The following is a 13,705-nucleotide window of genomic DNA, read 5'->3' as shown; positions in this document are numbered from 1 at the left end:
CTCAGGCAGATGCACGTTGTTGTGTTTTGAAATATTATTATAATACCTCTCCCAGTGTGTCTATGTGTGTCTGCTAGACATCGGATTATTATTTAAGGGATAAATTGCTGTTTTCAAGATTTGACGGTCCCTGAAACCCCTCTCATAATTAAATGTCCACATTATCTCATTTATTTGATTTGTGGTGTGGAACAAAACTGGTGTATGATTAATGCAGACATTTTATTCGTCCCTCCACTTTCACACATGCTCTCACTATGAATAATATAATATTAAATAGCTTGGATAAGGACTTGCTAAGATAATAAATAACAGTCATAATTATTAATAAAAGACTATGTGGTCAAGCAATTATCTCAATGGCTTCATCACTGGCCTTGATGCCGGCAGAAATAATTCCTGTTAGCCTTATGCGCTATCCTTCCCCTCCTCAAGAGTTAATCACTGTTCTTGCCCTGCCACAGAACTCCTAGTGCTCTGGGCCAAGTGAAAGTGTGGGCCCTAAGAACACTGTGTAGAAAAGAGAGGGGTTTTGTTATGCTCAGTCCTATTAGAAACAATGGAGTATATTCAGCTAAACTTTTTACTCCTTCACTTGGCTAGTTTTAAAATAACACCTCACATGGTCTTCATTTAATGTTAGACTAGGTCACGGAGTTGTGAAAACATAGGAATGTGGAATGCCTGGTATGTCGGTGGAATACGTGGAAAATTCATACGGTATGCAGAAGATTCGTACATACCATTTCTGCCACCCCCCTAGTTCACTCATTGCGAAAAGATGGGAGTTTGGGCAGGACCTTCCATATCAGCATACCCCCCCCCCCCCCCTTTATACTGGGCATGAAACCACATGAGGTCACTTAGTTGTTTATTGTAAACTCCACATGTCATTGTATTACAGCTATATTCAAATTCAAGTCTTATACTAAACAGACAAACGTAATTACTCTAAATGCTTGTGATGCACGTGTTTAATATTTTGAGTTTGAATATTGGGAATGATATTACATGGATAGGAGAACAGTTGTTTTTTAGCCTAGCCTTTACAGCTGCAGTAGGCCTATACTTTGAAAATTGCACCATGTTTAGCATTTTATTTTACATGCAGTTCTTAGACAGTTAGTGTGGCCTTTTTCATTTGGGCTTTAGATGACATTCATACCCTCAATGATGGAGCTGTGCATACGAGGTGCAGGTGTGAACAAAACCTGCAAAACAGGGGATGCTGAGGCAGCTGTGACATCAACAGTGTAAATATACTGTAGAGACCTACAACTCAAACACCTGGAAGCTTCTCATTGCATTATCTGACCCACGCATAACGTTTCTGCTCTGTTGACTCCACATTTCTTTTCCAAACCAGATATTTCCCCACTGGATCCTAAAGTATGTGATCTGCGTGATATTCCCCTGATCCACAAGCATCACAAGTGTATGTTGTCAAAGTTGCAATGCAAAGATTTTTCACTGTTCTGTTGTCCTTGTTTAGAGTCAGTCTGCTACCTGCTACATCGCAGTTCGTCCACTGTATATGCGTATACCTCACATGGTGGTGATGGTGCTATTTCTGCCTGATCACACACTCCCGCAGTCTAGTGCAGTCTTATGGATGACACATTCCACCAGACACTCACACTTGCGCATTGCTCCATATACTTTGCCACCGTCATAATCCTCAATTCAAAGGTTCAGCCTACAGCTGCCAGAAAGGCCCTTACTCCACTATCTCAGAATGTCTGCACTTTTGTTCAGTGGATAAAGTGCGGCAGTCGGGCCGGATCTATGTGATCTGCACCAGGCCACAGTTCTGTGGAGTGTTGATGCAGGACACACACATGGCTCCGCTGTTTTGAAAGATCGGACTCATCCACCAGTCATCTTTTCCCCATCTGTGCGCTAACTGCCGTTGCCATCTCAGTTACAGCACGTACCGATTTCATACTCACATGTACACCACATGCACACACACACACACACACACACACACACACACACACACACACACACAGACAAACAGATACACACCCACACATATACTCAATGCACACACACTCACTGAACATTTTCTGCTCATATGAGTATATACGCAGACCATGCATGCTTTTCCCTTTGCAGTTGCCCTACGCAGACATAGCATGCGTATTACACAAACACCTCCCTTTTTTCTCCAGTAGCATCACTCATTTCTTCAGTGTGCTTGGTAAATGGGGCATTTTGTCTGTGTTCACACTTGCGTACTCACCGTGGCTGACATCATCTGCGCTTCCAAGCCACACAGTCTGTGCCAGACACTGGCCAGTTTTCACACCACATTCACATTCTCCTTTTAATGACCATCTGAATGGCTGTCAAGTGCCCGCATCACACGGTGATTAACGGTGCGGCGCTACCAGCTGTGAATGGAACCTCTGGCTCAATTCCACAGTCTGCTCAGCTGAATAGGTGCGGGAGATAAGCTAATCAGAGAAAATGTGATATACTTGCTGATGCATGTGCAAACGTATAGTAAAGTAATGAACTGAATCCTAAAAACAGGAGACAGCTTCAGAAAGGAATTTGGAAATGGCAATGACTAATAATAGCATTTAAGATAAGCTTAATAAATGCACTGCCGCTAAGGCATTGATACAATAAAGGTTCAATTTTAAATTTATTAGAAAACATCATTACATAGTTATGTACATTTATGGGGCAGTGGAACAGAATTCCACTCATTGCAATATTCTCTCATGTGGTTCATGTTTGGCAAGACCCGCCCTCCCTGTGATTGACAGGAAGTGTCTAACTGCTCTCTCTCTCTCTGTCTCTCTGCTCTCTCTGTAACCCTAGTGCACACTAAAGGCTTCCAGTGGAGCCTCATAGGTAAGCTCCATCTGTTTATCATATGATGCCCTCACGGCATGGTTATGTGTGCAACGGAAACATGCTGACTGGAGTCACAGGCTAAAATCCATCTGATAACAGTGTGAAAGCTGAGGACAGACTTCCTGCTAGCGCTGCGAAGTGATTTCTGCCGTGTTTATAGGAGACAGCATGTTGCAGGGGTCCAGGATAATTAGCTCAATGAGTGTGATGAAACTAATTGTTTGCCCTGTGGTATTTTTCAATATCATAAACCTAGAATAAGATGAGGAAGGGCACACACCCATTGTTAGTGACTTGTGACTACCATGAAATGTAGGTGGAAATAAGACTTCTGCTCTTTTTTACTCACTGTAATTTATCTACAAAGTTTGTATTGCCAGACATGCCTTCTTTAGGCCGATTTGTGTATAATATAGACACTTCAGATAATAAGACAAAATAAGAGTGTTTATCCAATAATGGTTCACAGTAAGCCTTTGGAGAACTGAGCAGTGAGTGATACTATCACACCTGGTTCTGAGCTTTTGGACCATATTGTTTGACCACAATGTGCTTTTGCCTTAAGCATCATTTTCGCTGTGTGTGTGCATAGCCTGCACATGTTTACTTTAATTCATACTCATGGTGCATTAGCTGTATTTACCACAGTGTAATAGTTGTACATAACTAATAGTTACACATTTCCATAGCCTGCACTCATGTATACCTTAAGTCATGTTCATTGTACAATAGTTGTTCATATATACCTCATACATACCTCATCAACACCTTAATGTTTGCTGTTTGTTGTTGTCACTTTGATGTTATTTGAAAGCACTACGAGACACACGGGAACCGGAGTCAAATTCCGTGTATGTGTAGAGGTATGCTTGGCCAGTAAAGTCTGACTCTGCTTCTTCTGATTCTTGGTATGTTTGCCTCCCAGTGTCTGGAAGTCCCTGCTGACAATATTGTTGTTTCTCTTTGTTGTTTGTAGTTAATTCCCATGATGTCCTACAAGTAATGGCAGAGAGCTGAAAAGAGAAAGCTTGCTTCCTGCAAGTGTAATAACTGTGTTGTGTGCAGACCTGTGCTGCCCTTGAGACCACACGAGCACAGCTGTGTCGGGTGGACTGTTGGGTGCAGGTGCCACTGTCTAAGGCTGAACAAAGCATTTTTGTTTACTCTGCAGAACTGTCGTTCAGTTCTATAAAATGGGAACGCTGCTAGCAAACAGCTTTTAACACCAGTTTAATTTGATGAGGTGAGTCTGAATATAAAGAGGATAAGGTTGGGCTTCTGGTGTCTCCGATGACACACGCGTTTCAGCTCTCTCTTTCACTAGGATTTTGCATGCTCTTCTCCAGCTCAGTGAAACTGAAGACGTTTGAAAAGGGGATTACTCATAGCCCAGAACCTTTCACCTGCGTTCACCTCAGCCTCACTTCACTAGCGTGTGTGAATTGCTCAGCTATAACAGCTGATTCAGGTGTCTGAGGAGGTCCAAGAGTGTCCTGAAAGGGAGCAGAAATGAGCAGAAGTACATTTTTCCATGCACCTCCAAACTAAAAATAGTGATCAAAGATTAGCTATTATACAATGGGAACAATGAGATGCTGCAGGCAGTGACAATAGAGCGCAATGGGAGGTTAACACCACATGCTATCCTTCTACACACTTCTTTGGAGAAACTGTCACTTGAATAAGACTGTACACCCACAGAGAGTGGAGGTCTCTGGCAGGGCTGTTGTCTTCCAGCCTGTGTGAGTGTAACCTGGTGAGTCTTGTCTGAGGGAGATAGTAGGGCTGAGTGCGGGCACTGGCGTTGTTGTTGGGGATGAAAGTGAAACAGAAATCATGTTCCCAACTCTGAGTTTGAGAAGCTTTCCCCAGAACAGTATTTCTGGGGTTCCAGGTGCAACTGAATTGAAGGATGTTATCTTCTCTTCCTATAATTAGTTTTTAATAATGCATTATGTGATGTTTCCTGGCACTGATTTTCAATTCACAACCCTGTTATTCATAGGTGTATTTGTGTGCATATACAGTATTTGGGTTTTTTATTTCAACCTAAACATTACATAACCATAGTGAGATGGATAAAGATATATTGTATTGCACTGTAATTGTTTCCCTTCTTGCACAGAAAGTGACAAGGAGCCTTTAGCATTATGCCTACTCTCACATACCCATGACATCATCACTGTGCTGGGTGTCAGAGGTCACTGGATCACTGTAGGATAGCCCTCTGGCATGGTTGAATGACAGGGTTTGAGAGAGACTTGCAAATAGTCACGACTTTGGTCAAAGTTATAGTAATGACTGTAGAAATATCCAGATGAGGGGAGAGAGAAGGTAGTGGTTAGTGGTAAGTAGTACTATAGTTCTATACCTAATAACACCCTTGCTACCGTAGATAATTATACTGTATGTCAGAGCTTCTCATTTCAATACCTTCTATGCCAGAAAAGTCTGTGTGATGATACCTGCATTTGCATTTTCATGGTTGTTCTTGATTGTGAATGTATTTTCCTGCAAATAAGTCTGAATGCTGTATATAAGACTACATGCTTTAAATAGGTCTGCATGATGTACATAAGTCTACATGCTTTAAATAAGTCTGCATGTTGTATGTAATTCTGCATACTGTAGATATATCTGCATGCTGTAAGTCTGTAAGTACTCCTTCACGCCATAAGTCTGCATGCTGTACATATGTCTGCATGCTGATCCTTGATGTTTGCCGGTATTTGTGTGCATCCCGTATGTGTTCCTTGTACGAATCTTCCTTGGACTCCCTTGGGCAGCCACCATCTCTTCATGAAGGATGTCTTTCTTCCTTCCTGAATGAAGTGTTGGGGGTACCCAGCACTTCTCAGAGGAGGTACTTCCCCCACTCTCCCCCTGGTCAGTCTCCTAACAGGGCTCCCTCTGCCTTTGATACTCCTTCAGCATGAGCCAGCGTCTTTCCAAGCCACAGAAATGCAGGCTCAAGAACCCAGAAATCCCTCTCTATATGGCATTCAATAGGCATCAGATAATCTTGGAACTTCTCACTGAAAAGCAGCGTATAGTTCTTCTAACAACAAAATGTGGTAAGGTTTTAAAAAGGTGCAAAGAAATGGCTTCAGCACTCAATAAATTGACATCTGATACTGTGTCTGGGTGTTAAAGGCTCTCCAGGGAGGTACTGTGTGGAAGCAGGGGGAGGGAAGTGGGAGTGTATGTGGCATGTGGATGACTTAGTGGTATTCTGAGGCTTGTTGCCCTTAGTGATGGCAGTGGACTCAGGCTTTGCATTTGCCTTTTCAGTCTGAACAATATTGATCAAACAAGTGACATTTACCTTAACAATATTTGTTCTCTCTGTGACTTGACTTTTCCCACTCAAAGGAAAAACAAAGAATAAAAAGAGTGTCTTGTATTGGATGTGCCAGCTCACATATTCCCTTTCTAACAAGGTACACAATAAGCTAGGGTGTTTGGTTATTTGGAAGAAAGCCACTGTGCTGTCTGGAGTTGAAAAAGTGTGACTGTGTGAGTGTGTGTGTGTTTGTGTGTGTGTTTCTGTTTGTGTATGTGTGTGTGCTCATGGTAGACATGATGTTCAGTATTTGTGCAGGCTGCAGCTTGAGGGCCTTGTGCCTTTGTGTGAAGTCACTGTTTCCATGGAGATGGTGCCAGTGAGAAAGAGGCTAGTGATTCAGCTCTGAGGAGGTTCAGCCTTCCCAGCATGCCTTGGTGAGCCAGCAGCTTTCTGGCACATGTTCTCCAATGAGAACTTTTTAAATGTGCTCTAGAGGTTGTAATTTGTTCATGAAACAATGGAAGATTGTATGTTATGTTAATTTATACAAATGTACAGCTTTTTTACAGGTTTTGCTGTACTAACTGGAAAGCTGACCATTTTTACCTGCTCTAAAGAAAGACTAGACATGGGGTACAAGACGTTTTTACAAAGCATTGCTGCACAAAAATGTGGCAAGATTTATTAATGTTTTTTTGTGCGTGTAAGGCAGTGGTACCTGTGTGCAGAATGTCACAGGTGTTAGGCGCAAAGACATAAAGAAATAGTGTGGGTCTGAGTGGATGAGCACACACACTGATGCTCCAGAAAGCAATTTAATTAACAGGCGAGGCAGTTCCTCCAAAGAGAATTCACATTACTACCAAGAGGATTTAATGAGGTAGATGAATTTAAGCCTTTCCACATTTATTTTTCTACTCTCTATACTTGCATATTTATGCCCTCAGTAGAACGCTTAGAAACTACCCTGCAGGAGTACCCTAGATATTTTCACCATGTATTTTGCTGTTTTGTAGAGCGACAAATTGTAACACATTGAGCAGTGCATACCGTTCCTACAGCAAACAATAAAGCTAAAAAAAAAGTATTGCATGTGAAGCTGTCATAAAACACAGGCCGTTCCCTTGTCTCAGCTGTGTGAAGCTTTTTCAATAAATGTATCTCCTTTGCTCTCAAAGCTCACAACAATAGCTTCTCCCTGGCCGTTATTTAAATTGTGTTTTGGTACACGTAAGTACAGGCTGCTGAAAAGCCCCAGCAACTGATGCCCTACTGCAAAGTATCCCCTTCATATGAGGATTCCATCAGCAAACATGATAAATCAATAAATGAAAATAAGGGCAGTTAGCTGTGGAGATGACCGCACAAAGACATGTTTCACTCTGTGTCACAACTGCACAGTCTTCTCCCGTGCGGCATATCGATGTAGATTAGAGGAATTTGCATGGAGACAAACAAACGGCTCTCAGTGTGAGAGCGCTGTCCTTAAGTGATGCTATGGATCACACGCTGTTTCCTCTCTCCCCCATCTCCACTTCTCTCCTCATAGAAAATCTCCCTTTTTGTTGACTCAGACTTCACACGGAGATGGCTACAGCTCTGGGCCAATATCCACCTCAAGTGCAAGAGACAGTCAGGGTCAAAGGTCAAAGGTCATGCTTTCAGGCAGTTGAAGACACTGAGAGGCTTTCCTTATTTAAACACTCCCTCGCTGTGTGAATAAAGAATAGCTGCCATTTCCCTGGAGAGCAGTTATTCTGGATCAATGTTCACACAGAAACCAACCATCAGGATGTAAACTGAAGTTAAAAGGTACAGATCACAGATGATGAAAAAATCAGGTTTTAGTCCATGGTGGCTGGGAGCGGTGGTCTGGCCAATTCTGCGACAATAGTACCTTTCACAAGGCAAGCACACACTTGCAGTTGATGTTCCACTGTCCTGAAAGGACCAGAGAGTGGGCAAAGTCCCAGGGCTGCATTTTTCACACTGACTGGAGGCCTGTCTCAAACCCAGAAGTAACAATGTGCCCTCTTTCTTTGGACCAGATCCTTTGTCTACATCGCTTGATAACAGTATGGCTGTACTTTTGGCCTGAACAAATCAAGCTTGCTGACGCATTGCCGTAATGGCCTGCATTGGACAAGTATGCTTTTTCTCACTGAAATCAGGATTGGCTGTGAACCCAAGAGCTGTCAAGGCTGTCGACCAGCCGGTTTATTTATATTCCTATGTTGGCATAGTAACACCCTCACCCTCCAAGGCATTCCACCACAGTGTGCTGTGAAATGCTTGCACCCTCCTTCAGGGGAGAGACACACCTGAAATACACCAGAGAACCCTGGTAATGCATTTGGGTGAAGCATATCTGGAACTCTGTGTATCCCCAATTTCTGCCCCCATTATAGCAAGACCCTTCATTTTATTTTTTGTGTGACTATTTACAATTTCTATGCTACTACATGTACTTGGACTAACAATTAAGAAGGAATAAGAATATTACATTATCTATTTGCACAGAAAACTCCCTTCAGTGGGCAATCCATGGTCGTAATTGTTCCACTGTACATGTCGCACATTCTATAATCCATAAAGATGGTTTTATTTAAGTGGGGAAATTTAAAGAAAATACCTTAACAAAAAGTACATCAGCGCCATTCCCATCAAACGCATATGTAGTATAGAGTACTTACTTATGAGAATCACAGTTTTGGGTACTGCATCATGATGGTTCAGCCCTGGCTCTTACAGAAATACCCAACCAGACACTCTTCACTAGCCCACACTCACAGTATTTCCGTAATCAAATTCATCTTCTGTGAAGTTCGCACCCCCCCCCAAACAAGCCAGCACATGCTTTCTGCCTCAACCAGTGCAGTGGACTGTCCGTCAAGGTAAACATTTTATCTGAACTGCAATAACTATATAAAATATATCTTACTTTTTAGAATGTGCACATGTTGAACGCCATAGGTAAAGGCTAAAGATAAAAACAATCAATACATGTGGCCCGGTGGCTAAAGAAGTGAGTGAGCCAGCAAATTAGTGCTACAAGTTGGCTTGGATAGTTAACAACATGAAACAGCTCGACGAGCATATAAGACTGGTTAGCCACAGGTAGCCAGCAAGTGTTAGCTAGATGTATAATTAATGTCTGACTACATATTGCATGGTACATGGTGGTTAACATTATAATATATCAAGCTACTCCATCCACACAGGAGATGGTTAACACCAGAAATATTTGAAAAGTTAATTCTTAAAGGCAACTATATAGGCTACTAATTGAAGTGGTTGGGTCTCAACTGCCATGTCTTTGAATTGGACAGAGAGCAAGTTTCTACATACTGTACAAGACATACTATTTTTAGCATCATGTTGTTGTTGTTTTTACACTTTTTCTTAGATACAGTAGCATTCTACTTCCTGTTCTTCCTTCCTGTAGGGTTCAAACTCTCACCAGAGCCTTGTGTACATTATAAAAACCTGAATGTTCTGTCATTTTGTACAAATTCAGAATGCCCAATGTTACAAATGTATTTTCCTGTATTTTGAAAATACAAAATGCATGTATTTTATCTTGATACATTTTCTGGCACCAGTATTTTGTATTTTATTTTGATACATTTATTTGAGGGGTATTTTGTATTTTGTAACAAGATACATTTTGATGTATCTTCGCCCATCTCTGCCTGTGCTAAGAGCAGATCTTACTAATATAGCATAGAAATATTGCATGCCTACCTTCATGTGGGTCATTGTGTTTTCTCTCCTATCGTGCTAACTTGAGCTAAATGTAAACTTATATCTTCCCTGTGCTGCCTCGCTGCTGCCCCCAAGTGGGCATTCTGCCAGTGAGTGCCACAGCAAGAAGGAAATGCTTACATGTTTTTACTTATAGACTGGATGTTACCAATGAAGGAGGCCAGCTTTAAAACAATAAATGTATGATTCCACAAGCGCTGTTGCATGGTCATAAAACTCTGGGGACTGGCCAGGTCCAAGGTCAGGTTTCTGTTGCAGCAAAGCAATGCTGTAATGTAATAAGTGCAGAAATAGCAGGAAATACAAAGCACAGTTGCACAGTGCACATTTGAAATAACAGAAGAGAATAAAACACATTGAAGGGTTATGTTCCTTCAAGAAGAAGCTGTTTCTGTGTAACCTGTCTGTTCCATCATGAATTTGAACATCCCATCAAATGTTTATCATCTATTTATTCAAGAATCTCAACAACATTATGACAGCCATTTATAACAATGTTTCCATTTGAAATGTTTGCAATATCTGGGCTATTCATGTTGGACCAGATGAAATATGGACACACAAGAGCACACCAACAAAAAACAAGCTTTATGGCCAATAAACAGAAGGTGAACTATTTCCAAAAACATCTCAGTACATTAGCAGTGACTCCCACCACAGCCCCCTTTATTATGACAGAAGGGGTTGAAAGTAAATTGGGTCTTTTTTGGGTCCACATAGACCATGCTATGGAAGTTGCCAGGGGAAACAAGCCATACCATAGCACGAGGTGTCAGTTGTCGTGGAAACCATACCATATGATGGTATAGCTTTTTGCAGCCTTAGACATTGCATAGATCATAGGGTTATCCATTTCTGAAAACCAAAAATCACACCTATGTCTTTGAAAGTGAGAAGTAAGAAATAATCCTTAAATTATTGACAAACAGTTCAGTTATACCCCTCTCCAGTGACATGCTTGTCTTCATCAAAGAAGTTCTAGTAGAAGTGCTAAAAAATGCCCCTTTGTCCTTACTGGAGAGTTTTTGGGCTGTAGCGAGAAATGTTTTGCTGGTCATGAGCATTTTGATAGCTAAGCACCTTAAATGGTGTGTTCAAATTTCCCACATTTACGTCAAAATGATTCAGCTTTGTGAACGGGTCTCAGAGTGGCTAAGGCAGATTGGTGACTGCATCAGAGCAGTGCGATTTTGTGGCCACTTTATGAAAAATCCCATCTTGGGCATAATGAGATCAGACTGGATCTGGAGACAGGATTTTCTTTTGTAATACCACCCCAGATGATCAGGCCTTTGCAGCACTGACAAATACAACTATGTAGGCCCTGGTTGTCTATTTTGTATGTTATGGACTCAGTGGCTGGGTTCCCAACAGGTATTCTATGCTTTGTGGCCAGGTGACCACACCCTTCATGCATGTTGTGTGAGCTGTGGCCCCAGCCACTGGCACATTAGAAAAAGGGCTTTTTTTGTGAATAAAACAATTGCATTCTTATTACACCAGCTCTCTGTTAAATGATGAACCTTTATCCTCACACTTTGGTAATGCCAAAAGCATTATACTGCACCAATTCTATGCAGATTCACAGATCTAAATGATTCTACTTATACTTGATACATTTGATACAGTTGATTCACACAGAGAATCAGAGAATATTCAGTGACCTTTAAGATGTGTGAATTTTGTACAGCAGGGTATCCTCAGACAAGACCCCTGTCCAAGTATGACCTCAGCCAGAGCTGATCCAGAGGTCACTCATCCTCTGACAAAACATTTTATTTTATAACACAGTATTTACAGCAGTATGCAGGGACACAGTGTGGCCTATGCGCAAAGGTGATGGATGTGAGTGTAGCACCCAGGCTAATTGTGACCACATCTATCCTAGTCCTCCCAAAGTGGAAAGAATTTAATCTATACGGTGGTAAACAGACACTTATGAAAATAGGTCTCCCATTCAAATTATTATGAAAATGAGGACAATTATGAAAATGAAGACGACAAACAATTTGGGCCGCATAACCTCACACAAACAGGTCAAATAAGCACCCACACTGATAAAATGTCTTTTCTTGCAATCACAATGATTTTAAGTTCATCACTGCGCAATTCAATTTACAGTAGCTATTTTTCCCCATATCGATCACCACACATCAGCCGAAACAGAAAGAGATGGATTTATTTTAGACAACTGGGGGATGATTAGATGGCCAAATTGTAAAAGACAGATTAGGAATTTGGCCAGGACTCCAGGGTTCCCTGTACTCTTTGCGATATGTGCCACGGGATCTTTAACAAGCAGTGTTTTTTTAGACCTTAGTATAATGTGCAATCTGAAAGATGGCATACAGTGCACTGCAGCACAGTGCTCACCATCTCTGCACTTGGGCATTGGAGCAGGGGGAGGTCTAACCAAGAGAAATAGTAACCAAGATCAACCCCACACATCCGTTAGGCGAAAGATAAGATTATGATATCAATTCATCATTCAAAAATGCCACGTGTGTTCATGCTTAATTATTATTTCATATGTTTTGGCCCATCAGAATCAGAAACCTATACACCATCCCATATTCCATGCATTTCTGGAATGGGATGACTTGCTCTCCAGTTATTAAAATCCTCCACGCCAATGCGCTTTAACTGCACGCCTCTTGCTCGTTTGTTTTGGTAGTGACTCCGTTGCTCTTTCTGCTGAGGTTTACTACACAGAGAGTGGAGATGCCTCCTAAGAATCCCCAGCTCTGGGCCTCCTGCTATGTCTGTCTTTCCTATGCATTAGCGAATAACTCTCACAGCCACTGTGTGTTTGGATGAAGAGTACTGCCAACTGACAGGCCCGCTGATTTGCCATGCAAAGTGACCCGACATGCCTGCTTAACAAAAATGCTTGTTCTTTGTCACTCACTCTAGGGACGATGAATGTCAGGTTATCGCCTCCCTGCCTAGATGGATGGATTTTTGAGGGGTAAGAAGGAAAAGGCAGGCAGGAGGGCATTCCAAAGGGGATAGTTACAGGTTGCTACTGCTGTTCTGAAAAGAGCTCAGCATTGAAGATATCAGGTACTGGTCTCTTTAAAGTTACTCATTTATGGTTAGACTGATGCCTTAGACAGAACTAAAGGAATTCTGGCTCTCTTGAAAATTAAATTCTGGTTTTAGTTCCTTCTGCAAGGATTATAGGTGGAGAGTGAAACCTAAAAGATGGCTAACTATTTTCAGAATTATCAGAATACAGCACTGTGCATTGTATTTCTGTTGTTGTTATTGTACTCATAGAGGGTATTTGTTTCAATACCAGGTACTATGCTGAAACTGTATCATTCACTCTTGTGACTATTTCGACAGTAATGTCAGCACAGGGAAACTTAGGAGTACTTTAAATGAATTTGAACATCCTTTGCTTTATTTATGTAAAAAAATTCAAAATTTCAAATGATGTAATGTTGTGACTTTTTAAAATGAGAGGTTTATATATTTACACAGTGTATTGTTAATGTTAAATTCCTGTGCATCTTATATAGTTTTAGTCAGTAAGTAAATGAACTGTATTTATCAAAGTTTTTTCCCCCTTTTTTATATGGAGCAAAGTCATTAAGGGAAAGTTCCATTTCCATTCGAACAAATTCAGTGGGGGAATGAGGAAATTCAAAAAGAAATCAGAACTGACAGGGCTGCTTAAATGCAGGAGTGAATTTGAATGGATTCGACTTTATGTTCAGCAGATTTCAAATGTAAAGACCTGCACATTTAATGAACCACACAGAGGTGTAGGTTTGACTTGAT

The sequence above is a fragment of the Megalops cyprinoides genome, chromosome 11 (genome assembly GCF_013368585.1).
Source record: "Megalops cyprinoides isolate fMegCyp1 chromosome 11, fMegCyp1.pri, whole genome shotgun sequence".
Classification (NCBI taxonomy): domain Eukaryota; kingdom Metazoa; phylum Chordata; class Actinopteri; order Elopiformes; family Megalopidae; genus Megalops; species Megalops cyprinoides.
Note: the sequence above shows the minus strand (reverse complement) of the source record.